Source organism: Nicotiana tabacum, chromosome 21, assembly GCF_000715075.1.
Source record: "Nicotiana tabacum cultivar K326 chromosome 21, ASM71507v2, whole genome shotgun sequence".
NCBI classification, from domain to species: domain Eukaryota; kingdom Viridiplantae; phylum Streptophyta; class Magnoliopsida; order Solanales; family Solanaceae; genus Nicotiana; species Nicotiana tabacum.
The window spans coordinates 29,197,015-29,216,340 of record NC_134100.1 but is presented as its reverse complement, the minus strand read 5'-3'; the positions used below and the strand labels follow the sequence as shown (position 1 = coordinate 29,216,340).

At 40.2% G+C, this 19,326-nt stretch overlaps 1 long non-coding RNA gene across 1 annotated transcript; it reads left to right on the top strand.

The window, feature by feature from the left end:
* The first annotated feature begins 770 nt into the window (after positions 1-770).
* Positions 771-17,111, top strand: LOC142175505 (uncharacterized). Its single transcript, XR_012704611.1, has 3 exons — positions 771-1,519; positions 4,196-4,263; positions 16,848-17,111. It is a non-coding gene; the product is annotated as an uncharacterized LOC142175505 (long non-coding RNA).
* Positions 17,112-19,326: the final 2,215 nt, after the last annotated feature.

Below are 19,326 nucleotides of genomic sequence, written 5' to 3'. Positions count from 1 at the left end.
CATGTCCGGTCTTGATCCGAAAATCTGAAGAAGAACGAGCTAGCACCTGCAACTAGCAAGCGTCAAGGTTCAAATCCAAAGTCTGCATGAAGAACCATTCAAGGCTCAAGATCAAGCTTCAGAAAACTTATAGATAGGAATATTGTAACTCATAGTTGACAGGCTTAACTAGTCTTTTTCATCTTTTGATTTTTGATGTAATAACAGGACCGCGGACCGGAACCTCGGCGGAACGGCACCTCGACCGGCTCTCCACCTCGGCATACTCCATCATCTCACTTACCTCTAAACTACACGTGGCCTGATTCCTTTATAGCCAAGGATATGTAGGCAGCTCAGATACCAGGGCTCGGTCACATTCCCCTTTTCTCAGTTTTAGTCTCTCATAAATAAGGGTCGGGTCAAAAAACCTGTCTAACTGTTCTTTGTCTGAAAACGCTTCACGTTTTCAGTCAAAGAGGGGCAGCTGTAGACATGTGATTTTTGACCTTCCCCAAGATTTTTATAGTTTAACATGTAAATATTTAATTTAGACATAATATAGCTATATCAACTAATTTTTGCTCTTTTACTTTTATTTTATTACAAGAAAATAAAAATTACAAAAATAGGCTCATTAATGTTTTGTAGTCATTTTTAATCTTGAAAAAATACCAAAAATAAATAGTTCTGTTTTAATGGTCAGTCTTATTTTAATAATTATTTTCAGTTAAGTAGAGCTAATTAATATTTTTGATAATACTTTTAGTTAATTAAGCTAATTTTAAACATAGCTAGTCATAAAGGCCCAAGTTTCTAGCCCATCCTTAAGCTCAACATCGAATACCCATTAAGCTAATCCTAGGGACCATTCTAGACTCTTATTTAGAACAAAAAATAAATAAAAAGACCCTAAGGACTTAACACAAAAGACCTAGGGACTAATTGGCAAAATACACCTAAACCTAGACTCTACATATAAAGTAATGCTTAAAATCTAAAAAAGAAAAAAAAGGGGAGAAGACTGGAAAAGAAAAAGTTGCGCAACTTTTCACAAATGACCCACCCCCCCTTCGGATCGCCTCCTTCACACCACCATACCCGAAACGATCCATCTCCAACGCTTGAGAAACAGCCATTCTTCATCAGCTGGACAAAAACCAAACCAACAACCTTTCTCCTTCTTCAACCCATTTCCACCGTCTCCATTTCGAAGCTAGACCAGCCATCCACCATCCAAACAAAGCTCCTCTGTCAAGCAATTTCAGACCGTTACTGCTGCGCCGGAAGGTTATGGATCCGGCGAGAAATCCGGCAAACCACCAAACAATAGCCAAAGATCGAAATCCAATATAAAACATCCCTTGTGACGTCCAAAATCATCGTCCAAGCTCAGTCGAGTTGAATCAGGTGAGATCCGTTCGAAGCTTCTGATTTGAGGTCTGTTCAAGGTCGTCGTTGAGGCTCTTCAGTCTGGTATAGGTCGAGTCAACCAACTTTCCGTTAGAAGATCTGAGGTCGTCGTTGAGGTTCTGATCTGGTCAGTTGGTTTCTTTCTCTGCAAATTGGTTTTCATTTTTTTTGTTGGATTCAGAAGCTGGGTTTAGCTTCATTTGGTTATTTGTTGTTGTTTCATCAGGCAATAAAATGTTTCTCCAATTGTTCATTTGGGTAATAGTCGTAACTTTTCTAATTCTTGTAGTATGGACCAAACGTTTACAGTGGAGTGTTTGGATTGTTTTTCTATTTTGTTGCCTTCTCATCTATTTTACTATTTCGTTACAGTAGCTATGATGTTTCTTGTCGCACTGATTTCGTTGGACCATGATTATTCATTTTTAACTTGATATTGTTGATTGTTCTATGTGTTGTGTATTGGTTTGATTTTTAGGAAATTACTTTAGAAATATAGTAATGTATTCTGGCAAATGGTTTAAAATCCATCTTTGATGAATAACTTGTATTGTATGCTTACAACAATTTTCTACGTATATATCAGTTTGGTGGTGGGTTTGATATTAGTAAGGATTTCAAAAATTATGGGCTGCTGGGATTATAGCCCATCAATTGCCATTTGTGTTTGGAATATTTTGGTTGACATATACAAGTTATTGGAAGCGGTTTCGATTCTTAAAAGCTTAAATGAACAGGATAATAGGTTGCTGGCCCATCTACTTTGAAATAACTAAGGACCTACTTTTAGATTATTAATAATTTGAGGCGTGCCATGCCAAATAAAATCTCAAAACTCATGGCCCTCGCTTTATTACTATTTTTATCCTTAGAAATCGAGGTGTGCCATTTAGTTGAACTTCCATGGCCCCCGCAAACTTGAAAGTGCGTAGTTGTTTTACGCGCGCTATTTTAAACCTTACCTTCCTAAACTCGGGTGCGCATTTATGTGACCCAAATCCAAATCTCAACGTTAAATAAAATGTGTTGTGGACTGCGGGTGCATTTATGTGACGTGGTTCAAGACATATTTCAAATGACGTTGCAATCTTCCTTAAAAAATGATGAATAAAAGCGGTGATAAAGTTCAAAATTGCACCATAGGTTAAAACATGTACTATAATCAGATAATAGGCCAATTGTAACAGTTGATCGACCATGCTAGAACCACGGAACCCGAGAATGCCTAACACCTTCTCCCGGATTAACAAAATTCCTTACCCGGATTTCTGGTTCACGGACTGTAAAATAGAGTAAAACTTCCTCGATTCGGGATTTGAACCGGTGACTTGGGACACCTTAAATTATCCTAAGTGGCGACTCTGAATTTTAAATAAATAATCCCTTTTCGATTGTCACTTAAATTGGAAAAAATTCCCTTATATACACCCTTTCCGGGGGTGTAGGTAAAAAGGAGGTGTGACAAGTAGCATCATATGGTGTACTACGACTTGCGAGTATCATTGATTTTTATTTTCGAGTGATTCAGAGCTTATTTGGAAGAATGATTCTTATTTTAGAACATAAATTGGAAGGGTTGACCAAGTTGACTTTGTAGGTTTGATCTCAGATTGGAGTTTCGACAGTTCCACTAGGTCCGGATTTTTATTTTGATGCTTCTAGAAGGTTTTGACAGTAATTGGCAAAAGTGGAAATTTGAAAGTTTAAAATTTTTCTAAGTTTGACCATGATTTAACTTTGTGGTTATCGGGCTCGAAATTGAGTTTTGCGACATGAAATAAGTCCGCTTTGTCATTTATAACCTGTCTGCAAAATTTGGTGTCAATCGGAGTTGACTTGATATGATTCGGACGCTTGGTTGTAATTCTAGAAGTTCTTGAACTTTTCCTTGGAATTCATGTGTTTGGGAATCCAATTCGTAGTTCTAGATGTTATTTTCATGTTTTGATCGCGCGAGCGAGTTTGTATAATATTTGTAGACTTGTGTGGATGTTTGTTTTGGAGGCGAGGGGGATCGAATGAGTTTCGGATTAGTTTTGTCAAAACTATATGTGATGCTACTGGTGTCATCAGTTGCGATGAAAAGGTCACAAATGTGACCATCACATTAGTGAACTCTTAGTCACTTTTGCGATTCTGTGTTGCTGTGAGAGGAATTCGCATTTGCAAAGAAATTCTCCGCTTTTGCGAGAGTTTTGTTGTCCGCTTTTGCAAGACATCTATCACTTTTGCAATGACAGCTGCCTTCGCATTTGCAATGCTTTTGGTCGCAAATGCTACTTTAGCATAGAGTCCCAGGGTTCGCTTTTGCGAATTCGCACTTGCAAACCTAGTGTCGCAAATGCGACATCTCAGGCTGGTATTAACACTTGCATTTCGGGACTTAGTCTCATTTTATCACGTCTTGAGCCGTAGACTCGGTGGGAGGCCATTTTGTGGAGAGTTTTTCGTACCAAACTATTGGGTATGTGATTATTATCAATTTTTAACTATATTTCATGATTTTATCTTAGATTTAACATCAAATATGTTAATCAAAGTGAAAATTTGAGGATTTTTGCCTTTTTGGAAAATAAGAATTTACGTTTTGAGACTCGATTTGGACTTGGATTTTGAAACAAAATACATATATGGACTCGTGGGGTTAGGGGTAGTCGGAACCTACCCTTGGGCCCGGATTTTGATCGGGTGGGTCCAAGATTGACTTTTGTTGACTTTTTAGAAAATTTGTAAATATCATAAATTTATCTATTGTAATTAGTTTCTCTTGCACTATTTGATATTATTAAGTCGTTTTGGTTAGATTTGAGCCGCGCGGAGGCGAATTTTAAAGAGAAATCTATCTTTGACTGTTGATTTGGCCTAATTGAGGTAAGTATCTTTCCTAACTTTATGTGGGGGAACTACCCCTTAGGATTGAGATTGATTGTTCTATTTGTGTTATGTGAAAGTCGTGTATGCAAGGTAACAAGTGGGTACACGGGTTGTACGTGGTATTTTACCGATTTAAGCTACTTTAGACTTTTTCCACGCCTTTAATTGAATTGTCATAACATGTTTTACTTCTCATTGTTAATCAATTATTACATGTATTAAACTACACTTACATGCTTTATTTGTCATTGTTAACACTTTTTGTACCTTTTACTTGTTATTTTGCTTCTATATGATTTAGTTGAAGTCATGTCTTTCCTTACTGCCTTGTTGCATCTTTAATTATTGACTTACTTTTACTTGAAGTTATTATTTTGCAAAAGATCTTTTTTGTTGAGTTATTGGTGTTGAAGTTGTGAAAGTCGTTATCACATTGAGGCGAAGTTGTTAATTATTGAGATATCTTTCTTTTGGAGAAATTCACATTCATTTGTTATTGCTGATATTCTTGTAAACATTATGGTTGATCCATGGGCTATTTGTTGTGAAAATATTGATATTGTTGATTTTGGTAAGTTGTGGCATACGGGCACTTATGGTGAGAGTTGTTATTGTGTTGTGATATTGATGCACATGCGGCGGTATAAGGATAGGGATTTATGTGCATACGGTGGCATAAGGTGGGATTTATGTGCGTATTGCTAGTATGGAAATTACTTGAAGCCACACGACAACATAAGGTGGGATAAAGTGCGTGTAGCTATCTCGGAAAAAATATTTTGAAAACTATCTACATCTACGGCTCACATGGCGGTAAAAGAAAAGATTGTGATTGAACTTGTGAAAAGTGAATACGAGGCGGTACCTCGGTTGTGAAACTTATTGTACATTCTTGTGATGACCCAAAAGGTCATAACTTATTTTAGAAGTAAATTCTATGATCCGGACCATAAAAATCTCTTTTTTCCTCATCTCAATTTTCGTGCGTAGTCCGGGCGCGTATCTGGAAAACCATTATGTGAAAATATGTAAAAATGATTAAATTTGGTTTGAAAATGAATTTAAGTTGACTTCGGTCAACTTTTTAGGTAAGCGGACCAGGACCCATGATTTGATGGTCCTAGAGGGTCCGTAGGAAAACACGGGACTTGGGCGTATGCCCGAAATTGAATTCCGAGGTCCCAAACCCGATAAATGAATTTTTGAAGAAAATTGTTTAACTGAAACTATAAGAGTTTTTAGAAATTAAAATATGTTTGAATTTGATGGTATCGGCCCCGTATTTTTGTTCCGAAGCCCGGTACAGGTCTTATATAGTATTTAAGTCAAGCCTGTAAAATTTGGTAAGAAACGGATTTGATATGACGTGAATCGGACCATCGATTGATAAAAAATGGAAATTAAGAGTTCATGAGATTTTTCTTTGATTTTGATGCTAAATACATAGTTATTGATGTTATTTTGATGATTTGATCGCACAAGCAAGTCCGTATGATGTTTTTGGACATGCGTGCATGTTTGGTTTGGAGCCCTGAGGGCTCGGGTGAGTTTTGGATAGGCCACGGAGTGAATTGCACTTAGGAGAATTGCTGGTGTGTTGCAGGTTTGTAGCAGGCCTCTGATCTCGCATTTGCGAGATTAGGAATCGCAATTGCCATGTAAGAAGGGTTCGCAAATGCGAGGTTTTTGTGGCAAATGCGAAGAACCCCATGACAGCCTTATCTCGCATTTGCGAGGTACACTTTGCTAATGCAAAGTCTTCAGTTAATGCCAGAAGTCGCAAATGCGACCCATGTGTCGCAAATGCGATGTCGTAAATGCGACATACCTTTCGCAATTGCGAAGTCAGCAGGTTCTTTAAAGGTTCGTAATTGCGACATCTGCAACCTACTAAATCATAACTTAGACGCATTTTCAGCCATTTTTCAAACCTTTTGAAAACCTAAACACTTTTGGGAGATTTTTCAAAGACAACTACTCTTCCAAATCGATTGTAAGTCATTTCTAATTCGTTTTCATTAATATTTAACATCTTTTCATATGATTTCAACTCAAAATCAAGGGTTTTCATGTGGAAAATTGGGTGTTTTGGGTAGAACTTAGGATTTTCAAATTTTGGGGATTTGGACCTCGATTTAAGGTCCGATTTCAAACAAATTATATATTTGGGTTCGTGGGTAGATGGGTAATCAGGTTTTGGTTTGAACCTCAGGTTTTGACCATGTGTGTACGGGGTCGAATTTTGACTTTTTGGGGAAATCATTGGAAAACTTATTTTCATTCATTGAAATTGATTCATTTAGCATTTATTGATATAGTTAAGTAACTTGTGACTAGATACAAGCAAATTGGTAGTGGAAACGAGAGGTAAAGCGATAGTTGAGGCTTGAATTGTGTTCGTAGCATCGAGGTAAGTGTTTGGTCCAACCTTAGCTTGAGAGATTAGGAGTTGTGTGTTATTTGCTATGTGGTAGTTGTGGAGTACGACGTATAGGAATGGTGACGAGTATCTATACGTCAGAGTCAAGCATGCCCGTGGGTCTAGTGTTGTAATTAGTGTCACTCCTTTGAGATTTATTCATGCTTAATATGTTGATTATCCTTTTTGGTTCCCTTGTTGGGATGTTATTATTTATGATATTGTATCTCTTACCGGGATGTTATTGTTACGATATTGTCTCCCTTGCCGGGATGTTATTATTTACGATATTGTCTCCCTTGCCGGGATGTTGTTGTTATACTCTTGTTCTCTTGCCGGAATTCTTTTGTGATGGATGTTGATTTGTAAATGGGATGGGGTTGCACACCTACAACAAGATATGTGAAATGGGAGCGGGTTGCACGCCTGCAACAAGATATATGAAATGGGATCGGGTTGCACTCCTGCAACGAGATATATGAAATAGGAACGGGTTGCACTCATGCAACAAGATATATGAAATGCGAGTGGGTTGCACGCCTGCAACAAGATATATCAAATGGGAGCGGGTTGCATGCCTACAACGAGATATATGAAATGGGAGTGGGTTGCACGCCTGCAACGAAATATACGAAATGGGAGCGGGTTGCACGCATGTAACGAGATATATGAAATGGGATCGGGTTGCACGTCTGTAATAAGAAAGAAATGAAAGTGAATACTGTGTTTGTTTTTGTTATGCCCCAAGCCTAGGGGTGAGACCGACACTCAGTGCCTCAACTATCCTTGCGTATCACTTGCGACTAAGAGTCTCTGAATATGAAATATCATACTTTGGCTATGGGCCACATTACAAGATAATGTGCGATACAAAATATAAAACTAAATGGAGATTAACGCTGACTAATGTCAACATAAAGCTCGGCCGACAAGGCCGTCATAATTATTACAACTGACAAGCTAACAAAATATATGTACAGGTCCTACAAGCCCAACATACTGCACTAATCGACAGGATATGTCCACAAGCCTCTAACTGATGGATATACTGTGATCGAAACAGGGCCCCGACCTACCCATAATCTATCTACATATATACAGAAGATATACAACATAGTGCTAGACCCGGCAAAAGAGGAGCTTACCGATAAAGCTGAACTCGGGCAACACCTACTGAGGAGGTCTACCCGTTTGTTTGTCTGAACCTGCACACATGAAATGCAGCGCCCCCAGAAAGGGACGTCAGTACGAAATAATGTACCGAGTATGTAAGTCAATATACTGAAGCTGAAACTAAACTGATAATATAATAACTGAAAACAACTGGGAGTCAAGAAAATCTGAAGATATGCTCATCTGCTGATACTGACTCAACTCTCTCAATATAGTGAGTAAAATAGCTGTCCGGCCCTATAATGATCGATATTCATATATATATCTGCTCTGCCATAGTAGGCTCGCTCATAAGCATTCAGCCATACTAGGCTCTGTATCTCGACCTACTGGGCTCGTTCATAGGCGCTCGGCCATAACAGGCTCAGTATATAACTTACCATCTGATCAGAGGTTGCCCAATAGAGGCCTGCCCATCAATTATAGCTCGATGGTAATGAAAGTACTTTTAATACTGTATATATATAAACTCTCTGCTCTTTTGACCGGAAAAAGGAAATACTCAACTGAATATGCAGTCTTGATAAGCAGAATATGGTAACTTACAAAACTAGAGAAATATATGTAATTTGCGAAACTAGCAAAATATAAGCAAATTCCGGAATACGAATTTTTCTTTATGCCTCGTTATCGAACTTATGCAATTACGATATCATGCTAAAATTAAGAAAAAGCTTAGCCTTAACATGCATGTTCCTTAAATTATTTGTTCGAAGTGAAGCTTCTGCTTCCGTGAAATATGTTGGAACGAGAAAACGAAGCTTCTGCTTCTGAAATTGGAACGAAACTTTGCTTGAATTTTGTTGGAGTTGGACGAATTTGCTTCAATTGAAGCCTTTGTCTTTGAATTGAAATGTTTCTACCTCAACACTTCTTTGAACGTTATTTGGTTTCAAGTCTTAAGAGGAAATGTTTCTGTAACTATTTTTTAAGATTTGAAAGAGTTTTGATTCATTTGAAGTTTGGCAAATAATGATTTTGATTAGTCATCATTCTTCCTAAATGACATCTTGCATAAGTGACTTATTATTTACATTTTTGACTTGGTGACTTTTTGCCACGTGTGGGGGGTTAATCATTAATTTTTTATCCACTTATTAGTTAACTGAGTAATGTTCTGTTATCCGGTAATTAATCAATTACCCGCATAATTTAAAAATTACCACAATTTACTTAAAATTCTATTTATTTTTTTAAAATACTTCATATATACTTTATATATTATACTATCGTGGTCATATGGTACCTAGCATGGTACTAGTTCATAATTATCGGGTATTATCACTCGACCCGTATTTTATTCGAAATTGGCCACTTTCAACGAAACTCGTTTTCTTTAATCCGCGTATACCTTTATCCTTCATAACACTTATTTATCGCTTGTTATAAATAGCGTAAGTACGTTAACATCAAGATGATCTCATCCCCGACTCTATGTCGGTTAACTGAAAACGACATTTTAACGTACGAAAATCGCGAGATATAACATCTTTCCCCCCATAGAAACATTTGTCCTCGAAATCTATTATTAGATACTCTGGGAATATTTTTTTTTGCCGAAGTCTCTTCCGTACATCTGACTGAAACCAACCTGTACGTAGCCAGAAAACTTACTATACATGCCACACATGGCCATTGTCTATAAATAGCAACATTTGGCTCCACACAACTGTCCATTATAAATTCTGAGAGTTAAAAAAAATGAGAGTTTACCTGATGACCTACTGGCCTGAGAGTTTATACTCTCGAGTCATATCTTCAGTTTGAAATAGGTGGGGGTATTTAGACTTCATTTCTTCCTCTATTTCCCACGTCATCTCTTCCACCTTCTTACTTTTCTATAAAACCTTCACGGATGCTATCTTCTTATTTCGTAGCTTGCGGATTTGTCGGTCTATGATGGCAACCAAAATTTCCTCGTATGAAAAGTCCTTTGTAATCTGTACATCATCTATGGGTACCACTTGGTTAGGATCGCCAATGCACTTTCGTGACATAGATACGTGAAAAACCGGATGAACAGACTCCAATTCCGAGGGCAATTCTAACTCATAAGCTTCTTGGCCCACTCTTTCGCTATAAGGCCCAATATACCGTGGGCTAAGCTTGCCTTTCTTGCCAAATCTCATTACACCTTTTATAGGTGATACCTTTAGGAATACCTAGTCATTAACCCCGAATTCCAAATCTCGTCGCCGCACGTCATAATATGACTTCTGACGACTCTGAGCTATCAACAGTCACTCCCGGATAAGCTTTACTTTTTCTATGGCCTGCTGAACCAGGTCTGGCCCATATAACCCAGCAACATCGAACCACCCTATGGGAGATCTACACCTGCGCCCATACAAAGCCTCGACAAAGCCATCTGGATACTGGAGTGGTAACTATTATTATATGAAAACTCGATAAGAGGTAGATGTTCATCCCAACTTCTTTTAAAGTCCACCACACATGCTCGCAACATATCCTCGAGCGTCTGAATTGTGCGCTCGGCTTGTCCATCCGTTTGTGGATGAAAAGCTATGCTTAGATTCACCTGAGTTCCTAGATCTTTCTGAAATGACCTATAAAAATGTGTTGTAAACTGGGCCCTACGGGTCATATATAATAGATACGGGTACTCCGTGTAGTCGCACTATCTCCTTAATATATAAATTTGCATAATCCTCTATTGTATATGACCTGACCAGTAGGAAATGAGCTGATTTCGTGAGCCTGTCGACTATCACCCATATGGAATCAAACTTACGATGGGAACGAGGTAAACCCGTGATAAAGTCCATGTTTATCGCTTCCGATTTCCATACCGGGATCTCTATAGTCTGCATTAGCCCTCCGGGCTTCTGGTGCTCTATTTTCACCTACTGGAAACTAGAGCATTGAGCGACATACTCAGCAATGTTCTTCTTCATATCGTTCCACCAATACACATCCTTAATGTCATGATACATCTTTGTCGACCCAAGGTGAATGGAATACCATGAATAATGTGCCTCTGATATAATCCTGTCTCGTAGCCCTGCTACATCTGGAACACACAAATGACCCCTGTATCTGAGAACCACATCTCCTTTAAGTTCTAACAACGACTTATTCTGTTGTGAAACCCGCTCTCTCAACTTGACTAACTCTGGATCCTCATACTGCCTCTCCTTTACTTCAGCTATGAGAGATGATTTTGCATTATTTTGGAGTATAACTCCTCCATTGCCAGAGTCTACTAACCGAACCAACAAACAAGCCAATTAATGAATCTCTCTTGTTAATTCTCTTTACTCGGCCTTTACATGTGTTAAGCTACCCATAGATCGACGACTTAAGGCATCTGCTACAATATTAACTTTCCTTGGATGGTAGAGAATGTTAACATTGTAGTCTTTTAATAATTTAAGCCATAGCCTCTGTCGCAAATTCAACTCTTTTTGCTTGAAGATATATTGCAGGCTTTTATGATCTGTGAACACATCAACATGAACACCATATAAATAATGCCGCCATATCTTAAGTGCATGGACAACCACAGCTAATTCGAGGTTGTGGGTCGGATAATTCCGGTCATGCTTTTTTAACTGCCGTGAAGCATACGCAATTACTTTCCCATGTTGCATTAGGACATATCCCAACCCGACACCCGAGGCATCACAATACATGGCATAACCATCTGGACCTTCTGGAAGTGCTAGAACTGGCGCTGAGGTCAACTTGTTCTTAAGCTCTTGGAAACTCTGTTCACAGGCTTCTGGCTTCTGTCCACTAAAACTTAGTCGCTTTCTACGTCAGCTTTGTTAATGGTGCTGAAAGAGAAGAAAAACCCTCTACGAACCTCCGGTAATATCCTGTTAAGCCTAGAAAGCTACGAATCTCTATTGGAGTGGTAGGTATAGGCCAGGATCTCATAGCCTCAATCTTCTGAGTGTCTACCTTTATTCCTCTATCAGATACAATATGCCCTGAGAATGCTATGGACTTTAACTAGAACTCACACTTAGAAAACATAGCATACAATTTATTATCACGGAGGGTTTGGAGTACTACTCGTAGGTGATCCACATGCTCATCCTCTAAACGTGAATAAACCATAATATCATCAATAAAGACTATCACGAACAGATCCAAATATGGCCGGAATAGGCTATTCATTAAGTCCATAAGTATGGCAGGTACATTCGTCAACCTGAAGGACAGAACAAGGAACTCAAAAATGGCCATATCGAGTCCTAAAGGCTGTCTTGGGAATATCTTTCTCCAGAACTCTGACCTGGTGGTACCTCGACCTCAAATCTATCTTTGAAAAGCATCTAGCTCCCTGCAACTGATCAAATAAGTCATCTATCCTTGGAAGGGGATACTTATTATTAATAGTTATCTTATTCAGTTGCCTATAATCGATACACATCCTCAGCGATCCGTTTTTGTTCTGTAAAAATAGTACCCATGCACCCCACGGTGAGGTACTGGGTCTAATGAAACCCTTCTCCAGCAAATCTTTTAACTGCTCCTTCAACTCCTTCAATTCGGCAGGTGCCATTCTATATGGAGGGATGGATATTGGCTGTGTTCCCGGAAGCAAATCGATGCCAAAACCAATCTCTCGCTCTAGAGGAATACCTGGAAGTTCATCTGAAAATACATCTGCGTACTCCTTTACTACTGGAATGGACTGAAGTGTAGGTATCTCAGCATCTGCATCTTTAACTCACACAATATGATAAATGCACTCTCTTGCGATCATTTTCCTCGCCTTCAGATAGGAAATAAACCTGCCTCTGGGTGTCGCTGTATTACCTACCCTTTCAAGGACTGGCTCACCTAAAAAATGAAATCTAGCTGTATTTGCTCGACAATAAACCGTGACATAACAAGTTGCCAACCAGTCCATGCCCATGATAACATCGAAATCCAACACCTCTAGTTCAACTAGGTTGGCTGAGGTCTGACGACCACAAATGGATACCGTACAACCTCAGTAAACGCATCTAGCGATAATCGATTCTCCGACCAGTGTAGATACTGCAAAAGGATCACTTAGTATTTCAGGTACTATACCAAATTTCCTCACGACAAATGGTGTAATACATGATAAAGTAGATCCTAGGTCTATCAAGGCATAAACATCATGAGAACAAATGGTCAACATACCTGTCACAACATTTGGTGAGGACTCTTGGTCTTGTCGACCTGCTAGCGCATAGATACGATTCTTGATACCACATGAACTGGACCCTCTACCTCTGTCTCGACCTCTACCAGCTGAAAGTGAGACTCATGCCCTGAAGGATGCACGAACATAGCTGATCATGTTGTTGAATTAACTGGTTGTGCCATACCCAGAATCTCTATTTGGGAAATCTCGCATCATATGCCCTAGACGTCCACATGTATAACAAGCATTGGAATCGTCTCGGCATTGGCGTAATTGTCCTCAACCACAGATGGAACATCGTGCCATAAACGACCCTATCTATCTCGAACCTCATTGTAGCTGCAAACTTGACGCCTGAGATCTCTCACCTGGTCCTGACTAAGTATAGCGGTCATACATGTAACCCTGTAGATGAGGTGGCAGAGGTCTAGGTGGCCGTTCGAAGTACTAGGGCCTGTAACTATCCTGAGACTGCTCCTAAGACCTGGAAAATTTCGTTCTCTTATGCTACCTTGACTCAGTCCTCTCCGTACTCTACTGCTGATGCATACCCCTCTCTATATTTTGGGTAAATGCCTGAATCTACGAGATATCCATACTATCCTGTAATGCAGTGGTGGAACACGCCTCGGTCAACTCTGGGGCCAACCCTGCTATAAACTTATGGATTCTATCCCGTATAGTAGCAACTATTGATGGTGCATATCTGGCCAATGAGTCAAAACAGAAACTATATTCTCGAACACTCATATTGCCCTGCTTGAGGGCTAGAAACTGATCGAGTTAGGCCTGTCGGATCTCTCGTGGTAAGTACTGGTCAATGATGGCATCTGAAAAATTCTCCCAAAACGTAGGAGGTGCATCACGTCCCCTGGACCTTTCCCATCCCTCATACCAAAGGATGGCTATATCGCGGAGTCGAAAAGCTGCTAATTCAACTGCCTCTTTCTCCCTGGCATGCATAACCCGAAAGATCCTATGAAGCTGATCTATGAAATCCTGCGGGTCCTCCCTTTGATCTGTTCCCGTGAACTCTAGGGGATTCAAAGCAATAAACTCTCGGACCCTTGAACTCCCAGATCCCTCAGAAGGTCCTGCACTAGTGGATGCCCTAGCCTATTACTGGGTAGCTACCAACTGTGCCAACAAATGCATCGCGCTTCTCAAGTCCTGATCTGCTAAGAGTAGAGGGGGAACTAGGTGTGCGGTCTCCCTAGGAATCTCCTCAGGTGGCAGAGGAGCCGGTAATCACTGGGTAGGGGTCTCTCCCTACAACTCCAATTGGGACCCATCTGCTGGGGGTACCCTGCTAGTCCCCTTACCTACTGTTGTTTCTCTCCCCTGCCTTGCTGTAGCCTTCCTAGTTACCATTATATGTGCATGCAAACGTCAACACGTAAGTTTAATCTCAAATTTCCTATAACTCAGTGCTACAACACGATTTAAATTTGAAAGAAGGGTAACCAACTCCTAAATGCCCTGTAGTCCCCTGCTTATATAATGTGGTGCACCACACATTTATAAACAAGACCTTACTAGACACGATTTGTAGACTCCACAGTACAGAACTACTCTGATACCACTTTGTCACGCCCCAAGCCTAGGGGTGAGACCGCACTCAGTGCCTCAACTATCCTTGCGTATCACTTGCGACTAAGAGTGTCTGAACATGAAATGTCATACTTTGGCTATGGGCATAATGTGCGATACAAAATACAAAACTAAATAGATATTAACACTGACTAATGTCAACATAAAGCTGGGCCGGCAAGGCCGTCATAATTACTACAACTAATAAGCCAACAAAATAAACGTACAAGGCCTATAAGCCCAACATACTGCACTAACCGGCAGGATATGTCTACAAGCCTCTAAGGATAGATATGCTGTGATCGGAATAGGGCCCCGACCTACCCATAACCTATCTACACATATACACAAGATATACACCACATTGCTAGATCCGGCAACTCCGACAGAAGGGGAGCTTACCGATAAATTTGAACTCGGGCAATACCTACTGAGGAGATCTACCCGTCTGTCTATCTGAACCTGCACGCATGAAATGCAGCGCCCCTAAAAAGGGACGTCAGTACAAAATAATGTATCGAGTATATAAGGTAATATACTGAAGTTGAAACTGGAGTGATAATATAATTACTGAAAACAACTGGGAGTCAAGAAAATCTGAAGATATACTCATCGGCTGATACTAACTCAACTCTCTCAATATATTGAGTAAAATAGTTGTCCGGCCATATTAGGCTCGGTATACATATATATCTACTCTGCGGTGGTAGGCTCGCTTATAAGCGCTCGGCCATACTAGGCTCTATATCTCGACCAACTGGGCTCGCTCATAGGCGCTCGGCCATAGCAGGCTCGGTATATAACTTACCATCTGATCAGAGGTTGCCCAATAGAGGCCAGCCTATCGATTATAGCTCGATGGTAATGAAAATACTTTTAATACTGTATACATGTAAACTCTCTGCTCTTTTGACCGGAAGAAGGAAATACTCAATTGAATATGCAGTCCCGATAAGAAGAATATGGTATCTTACAAAACTAGGAAAATATATGTAATTTGCGAGACAAGCAAAATATACGCAAATTCCGGAATACAAATTTTTCTTTATGACTTGTTATCGAACTTGTGTAATTACGATATCATGCTAAAATGAAGGAAAAGCTTATCCTTAACATACCCATTCCTTAAATTTTTTGATCAAAGTGAAGCTTCTGCTTCCATGAAATATGTTGGAATGAGAAAATGAAGCTTCTGCTTCTGAAATTGGAACGAAACTTTGCTTGAATTTTGTGTAGTTGGACGAATTTGCTTCAATTGAAGCCTTTGTCTTTGAATTGAAATGTTTCTGCCTCAATACTTCTTTGAACGAATTTCCTTGGAATCAAAACTTTTAATTCTTTAACTTTTCAATTAAGACAAAAGCTCCCAACGTTATTTGGTTTCAAGTCTTACGAGGAAATGTTTCTATTCTTTTTTTAAGATTTGAAAGAGTTTTGATTCATTTGAAGTTTGGCAGATAAAGATTTTGATTGTCATCATTCTTCCTAAATGACATCTTGGATAAGTGACTTATTAGTCACATTTGTGACTTGGTGGCTTTTTGCCATGCCACGTGGGGTGGTGGGATATTATTATTTTTTTATCCACTTATTAGTTAACTGGGTAATGTTCTGTTACTCGGTAATTAATTAATTACCCGTATAATTTAAAAATTACCACAATTTACTTAAAATTCAATTTATTTTTTTAAAATACTTCTTATATACTTTATATATTATACTATCGTGGTCATATGGTACCTTGCATGATACTAGTTCATAATTATCAGGTATTATCGCTCGACCTATATTTTATTCCAAATTAGCCACTTTCAACGAAACTCGTTTTCTATTATTCACGTACACTTTTATCCTTCATAACACTTATTTATCTCTTGTTATAAATAGCATAAGTACGTTAACGTCAAGATGATCTCATCCCCGAGTCTACGTCGATTAACTAAAAACGAAATTTTAACGTATGAAAATCGCGAGATGTAACCGTTTTCCTCATTATTTTTGGCAATTAAATTCTGGTTTCTTTACATTCCTCTTTGGTATTTTGTTGTTTTTTGATACTCCCTGTAACATGCTTTCCCCTCCCCATCTTTAATTGCGAATATTTGCTTTTATTTTTCGCTGTATATGGTTTAACTGCACAGGTTTATTTAGTAGTCTGGTCCTAGCCTCGTCACTACTTCGCCGAGGTTAGTCTAGGCACTTACCAACACATGGGGTCGGTTGTGCTAATACTACGCTCTGCATTGTGTGCAGATCCCGATGCTGCAGCTTTTGGACCGCAGTGAGGGTGCTGTTTTCAGTCCATTCAGTCGACCCGAGGTAGTCCTGCAGGCGTCCGCAGGACCTGGCATCTCCTTCTATCTTTCTATACTATTTCTCCTAAGTATTTCTGAAACAAGGTTGTAGTTATCTTTTGAACCCTTATTTGTAGTTATCCTAGACAATCTGTGATATTGTGACACCAAATTCTGCGTAGAGTTGTACCTCGGATTTATGTATCCGTGTTTGTTTAAACTATTAAGTTTTTGTCTTCCGCATTTCTGGTTATTGTTTTGATTCCTCTGTTGACCACCTATTATATTGATCTGTTAAAAAGGTTAAGAAAAAGGGTAATGAATCTATAACGCTCGGCTTGCCAAGTTGGTATCAGTGTTCTAGGTTACTTAAATCTCACAATTCATTGCCAAGCTTAGTAGAGTTTGAGTGATCGGTATGGAGACGTCTATATTTATCCCCTAGAGACTACAGAGTTAGGAAAAACCTCACATCTATTCTTTCCTATCGTGAGGTTTGGTTCCTCAATGCTAATTGAATTTCTATTCTATTCTTTCGCAGATGGCAAGAACACGTGCTTCCTCATACATTGATCAGCAAACTGAACCCCCAACAATAGCTCCCACGAGGGGCAGAGGGAAAGGCCGAGGCTGTGCTAGAGGCCGAGGCAGGGGCAGAGCTCATCCCAGAGTAGCAGCACTAGTGGCGGAGCCTCAAGTTGAGTTTGATGATGAGGTTCCGACTCAGGCAATTCTGGTGGGCCCAACTCAGGTCCCAGAGGGGTTCATTGCTACCCCAGTACTCCAAGATGCTCTGGTCCGTCTATTGGGCCTTATGGAGAGTGTCACCCAGGTAGGCTTACTTCCGATAGCACCAGCCATCTCATAGGCTGGAGGAGGAGCCCAGACTCCTGGTACTCGCACTTTGAAGCATATGGCTCCCTAGTTTCAGACTCCAGCAGCTCAGCCAGTTGGAGCTGTTCAGCCGGGTGTGGTAGCTCAGACCGATGATGGAGCAGCTATGTCTGCTGAAGCCTTGTGGAGATTGAACATGTTCACCAAGATCTTCACTACCACTTTCAGCGGTGCATCTTCTGAGGATCCCTAGGATTATTTAGACAGTTGTCATGAGGTTCTTAGGAACATGGGGATAGTGGAGTCCAATGTGGTCGACTTTGCTACTTTTCACTTATCTAGATCTGCCAAGACTTGGTGGAGAGATTATTGTTTGGCTAGATCAGTTGGGTCACTAGCTTTGACTTGGGTTTCTCAGCTATTTCTGGAGAAGTTTCTTCCTATCACTCAGAGGGAGAACTATCGGAGGCAGTTTGAGCATCTCTAGTAGGGTTCTATGACTGTTACTCAGTACGAGACCAAATTTATTGACTTGGCCCGTCATGCTCTTCTTATACTTACCACTGAGAGAGAGAGAGTGAGGAGGTTCATTGAATGACTCATTAAGCCTATTCGATTGCAAACTGCTAAGGAGACGGGGAGTGAGATTTCTTTACAGGAGGTGGCCAATGTGGTCAGGAGCATTGAGATAGTTCTATCACGGGGGGTGGTCAGGGGTCAGACAAGAGACCTCGTCATTCTGGTAGGTTCAGTGGTGCCTTGTCTGGAGGTATGTTTGGTAGGGGCCATCCTCCCAAGCCATTTTATTCAGCACTTCAGGCTTCTCATGGTGCCCCAGGTGGCCGTGGTTCTCACATGCGGTATTCTGATTAACAATCCTATAGTGCATCGCCAGCTCCTATCAGTGCACCTCTGCTTCAGAGTTTTCAGGGTCGTCAGCCCCAGCAGCCGAGGGCTTGTTTTACATGTGGTGACACGAGGCATATTGCTAGATTTTTTCCTCGAGAACCGATCAATTCTCAGCATCAGGGTTCTCATGCCATAGTTTAGGCACCGAGCGTTCCACCGCCCACCCAGCCAGCTAGAGGCAGAGGTAGAGGTGATAGAGGTGGAGGTATAGGTATTAGAGGTAGAGCTCAGGCCGCTAGAGGTGGAGGCCAGCCAGCAGGAGGCCATCCTAGAGAAGTAGTTCAAAGTGGTGGTGCCCAACCCTGATGTTATGCTCTTCCAGCCAGGCCTAAGTCTAAGACTTCCGGTGCCCAACTCCAGTAGAGATGCTTCTATTCTATTTGACCCAGGGTCTACATACTCCTATGTGTCATCTTATTTTGCATTGTATCTGGTCATGCCTAGTGGTTCTTTGAGTGGTCCTGTATATGTGTCTACATCGGTGGATTATTCTATTATGGTAGATCATTTCCATCGTTCATATATAGTTATGATTGGGGGTCTTGAGACTCAAGTATATTTGTTACTTTTGGACATGGTTGATTTTGATGTCATATTAGGGATGGACTGGTTATCACTTTACTGCGCTATCTTGGATTGTCATGCCAAGACTGTGACCTTAGTCTTGCCGGGGTTGCCTCGTTTAGAGTGGAGAG